This window comes from Corvus brachyrhynchos, unplaced genomic scaffold (genome assembly GCF_000691975.1).
Source record: "Corvus brachyrhynchos isolate BGI_N302 unplaced genomic scaffold, ASM69197v1 scaffold46, whole genome shotgun sequence".
Taxonomy (NCBI): Eukaryota; Metazoa; Chordata; class Aves; order Passeriformes; family Corvidae; genus Corvus; species Corvus brachyrhynchos.
The window spans coordinates 348033-352599 of NW_008238838.1; positions in this window are offsets into that span (position 1 = coordinate 348033).

A 4567-nucleotide genomic window follows, 5' to 3' on the forward strand; every position below is an offset into this window, starting at 1 on the left:
AGGAATGAAGAAGAGTTCAAAACTAAAGTTAATCAAAGTAGTCATATTTTTATGCTCACGCTTTTTTCTTGATGGCAAAACCACTGTAAGGATTCTGTTCATATCTCTGCAGTGATTATCTTGGAGCCCCAGCCCAAATTCACCATTCCTAGCACAAGCTTCCACAACCCCACTCCAGAAAGGACTTGCCTTTTTCCCTGGGTTACTCATATCCCCAAGACTCATCTTCTGAAGGGTGACAGGAACTGCCTCACTTGTCTCCCAAATCTGGCATGAGCCATTACTAATGCTCGTGCTGTGCCCTGAAACATTGGGAGGAAAGGTGCTACAGAAATGCAAAGTGGCTTTCAGGAACAGAAATACAACATCTCTAACTCTCCCCTTCCCCACCCTTTATCCATTCCCATGTCTTCGTTGTGGTCCCAGTTTATTTTGTAAACAGAGTCTAGTACTGTTTGGCATCAGCATCTTCTCAGAACAAACACACAAAGCTCAGAAGAAGTCTCCAAATGCAACTGATTTCTTAAATATTTATCATTTCACTCCAAGAAAAATATTTAAGAGAAGAAGAACATGAACTAAAGGAAGGGAAGATACAGTTAGCTCACATCAACATCTTCTCAAAGCACAGCCAGGCCAGATGTAAACCAGAACCAAATTCTGTACCAGCTAGCACAGAGCTGTTCTCTAGACCTTCTCTCAGCAGAGGCATCTTGCCATTGACATTTCCAGGCAAAAAACCACCCCCAAAACCGCAACAATTCCAAGCAAGGCAAAATCCCCTTCTGTTTCCCCTCACTTTCTTCCTCAGTGGAAAACAAATATAGCAGAAAAAGAAATCCACGTGGATCAAAAATCGTCACTCATGATAAAAAAAAATTGGTACCCTTGCCAACAAATAGATATGCACCAGTTTTTAAAAGCTGAAACCAAGAAATCAGACCTGGAGGAACTGCCACCTGGTTGTATCCCTTCCTCTCATCCTCTGGGGAAGTTTTTCTCCTGGATGCCCTGGCTAACTTGCTGATGACGTGATGAAGGCCAAGTGACCTTCAGATCCATGGAATTGGCAGACAGGCCCTGTGGACACACAGCAGCAACCTCTAACTGGCAAGGGCTGAAGCAGTTCAGATCAGTCCTTTCCTGTTTGGGAGAGGTGGATATCAGGGCTCTGTGCTGGTGAAGCATTTCCTGGCATCCCCAAGAGCCATTAAAGTTTTCCAGAAAATGAGCAAGACCAAGAACTGACAAGAAACAGACAGTTTGAGAAGGGGGAAGGGTAAATATTCTCCCCTTATTTATTTATCTTTTTAAGCAAAGATGTTGAGACACATAAGCGAAGGCAGTGAGACTCAAATCACAAGGCACAGCTTGATGGGAGGCAGTCAAAGGCAGGATCCTCAGCACTGAAGGCAGTGAGACTCAAATCACAAGGCACACAGCTCGATGGGAGGCAGTCAAAGGCAGGATCCTCAGCACTGAGTCAAGACCTTTCTTTGATCTCCAGTTTTCCCAAGCTGCATTCCCACATGCAGCCCACCATTTGTTTTTAGTTAGAGAGGCATAATGAAAAAAGCTCTGCTAGGGAAGAGCAACAAACAGGCCTTGCAAAAATCACGCAGCAACAGCCAGTCAAAATGAGGAAGAGACAAAACCACAAAAGTGAGATGATGGCATCCATTACAGAGAGAAAGGCTCAGCTACTTGGGGATGCTCCGGGTATCTTTCCTCCAGGAATTTCAAAGTCATCCAAATCAGCAATGGATAGATAGGGATCAGCTCCTTGCACATTACTGAATCTTCTCTCTTCTAAACACGGAGCCAACAAGCCACTTCTGGCACCCTGAGGTTTATCAGCAGTGAGCCATGCCTCATCCTAATTCACTTGTCAGGTTTGACAGGACCAGAGTTGTAGACAGCACAATACATCACATCATTCTGCCTTGTCATCACTGTCATTTGTATATTTTCTGCCGCCTTTTTTATTAGCCCACATAATTATGCTTTTGCTTGTTCGAGGGACTACTGTGCAATATCTTCATGATTTGCTGTCTCCTTACCCATGGAGCCCCAGTCCCACCAATGTTCTTAACTCCAGTTTTGTTTGTTGGCATCTGGCACAGCATATGCTGACGTGGAGCAGTTCACATGTCTCAGAGCTATTGTCCCAGACTCTGCACATTTACAGTTACCATCAGTTATTCACAACAGGCTCTGAAAATTTTCATCACAACAACTAGAAATTCTTCAAATCCTTTAAATTAAAGCTCACAGCTTGGAATTTCTGCATGCCTAGGCTTGCCTTTCTTAGTTACCCGATACATTAGCAGACAGTGGTATCATTTATCCAAACACTGGGTGGCTGGTATCACCACAGCCCTAATGTAGACTATATACTTCACTTACAGTGTTTCACAGATGGAATGAAAACTAGAATGCAACAAATCCAGCTTGTGGAACAGTTTCAACTATGCCTTTCATTTAGAACATTTCTGAAAACGTACCAAGTGGGCCATTTCATATTTGACTTTGCAGTGCAAATGTGGCTAACCCAGGCACACCCCACACACAGATCTCTGTGAATGCCAGGTGCATGATCCACACCCCCACTTTGTGCTCCTCACCCCATGGCCCTGGGCCCTGGCCAAAGGCAGGGAGTGCTCCCAGGATAACTGCCTGGCAGTGCCACTGCTGGAGGAGTAAATAACACCAGCAATCAGACTTGTAACCTCTGCGGTCACCAAATGCCATAATTATCAGGGAGGGGTTTCCACATGTCCTACTGACAGCAAGATCGAGCTGTGTGTTCCTGGCCGTGCTAATGAAACAGTAAAGCACACAAAGCACCTTATGAAGTCGTTTAGGGTCAGCCATCGAAATGCAACACGCGGGTAATGGCTCTATCCAAAAGATCCTCTACTAAAGCACAGCAGGTCCTTGCAGTCACAATTTATCTGGAGGAAGGAGTTTGTGGTTAACACTTAAACCTCACTTAAAAGTGTGAATTAACTCTTACTGATAAAGCAACACTGTCTCATACAGGTTTAATAAATTCGAAGCTCAACTAGAGGGCAAGGTTTTGCATTGCGAACAGGGTGTGCAAGTGACCTGCCCACAGAAAAACAGGTCTGTGACTGCAATAAAACACCTTTCTTGGTCTTGCACTACCACGGTGAGGTGGGAGGGCTGTGGTGCAGGCAGGTACCTGGTACATCCCTCCTGGCTGGGACCCCCCTCGGAGGGGGGTGTGTGCCTTAGACACAGTAAAAAACACCCAAACTTCAGGACATCTTTGGTGAGTTTTTTCATATTCAGAAGTTCAAAATCCATCCTGGATACGTTCCTGTGTCACCTGCTCTAGGCGACCCAGTCTTGGTGGGGGGTTGGACCAGCTGATCTCCAGAGGTCCCTTCCAACCCCACCATCCTGTGATCGGAGCAGCCCTGGCCTCACTACAGCACACACAGAGCCACTGCAGGCCCTCCCAGCTCCATCCCTTCTGCTGCCTCTGGACCAGCCCCAGCACCTCTCACACCCCTCAAATGCACCTCATCAATGTGTATAAATATATAAAGAGGGGGTCTAAGAAGAGGGACCAGGCTCTGCTCCGTGGTACCCAACAATAGGACAAGAGGAACAGACAGGAACTGATGCACGGGAAGTCCCAGATGAACGTGAGGAAGAACAACTTTCCTGTGCAGTGACCAAGCACTGAACAGATTGTCCAGAGAGGGTGTGGAGTGTCCCTCACTGGAGATATCCCAGAACCCTCTGGACACAATCCTGTGCCCTGTGCTCTGGGATGGCCCTACTGGAGTGGGGAGCTGCGACCTGGTGACCCTCTGTGGTCCCCTCCAGCCTGGCCCATCCTGGGATTCTGTGAAATAACCCCACTACCTCCCCACACCACCAGCTCAGCCCTCACACCCTCCTTCCCCCTCCATTCTGGCCCCAAACCAGGCACACCTGGCAGTGCTTTCCCACACTGAGGGGAAACATTTCCCTGTGCCCAGACCCACGTCTTCCCCGTCACCTGCAGCCAGGCGTGGTGGCTTTGGTCCCGGAATCCCAGAGTTATTTCGGTTGGAGAAGACCTTGGAGTCCACCCTGTGACCGATCCCCCCCCCTTGTCCAGCCCAGATGAGTGCCACTTCCAGTCATTCCTTGGACACCTCCAGGGTTGGGGACTCCACCACCTCCCTGGGCAGCTCCTTCCAACATCTAATCACCCTTTCTGTGAAGAAATTCCTCCTGATGCCGAACCTAGGCCTTCTCCAGTGCAGGTTAAATGTATGTCCTCTCATCCTGTCACTGTTCCCTGGGGCCAGAGCCCGACCCTCAGCAGGCTACAGCCTCCTGCCAGGGAGTTGTAGAAAAGGAAAAGCTTCCCTGCCAGCTCGAGCCGGCACCCTGAGTTCCCTCCTCCTCACGGCCGGCCGACCACCCATCTATTCCTCCTTTCATCCACCTCTTCCTCCCTCCCTTTTATCCACCTCTCCATCCCTCCCTCCCTGGGCCACCGCCTCCCGCCCGCCCCTCCCGGCGTCGGAGCGGAGCCCGCGGGCGG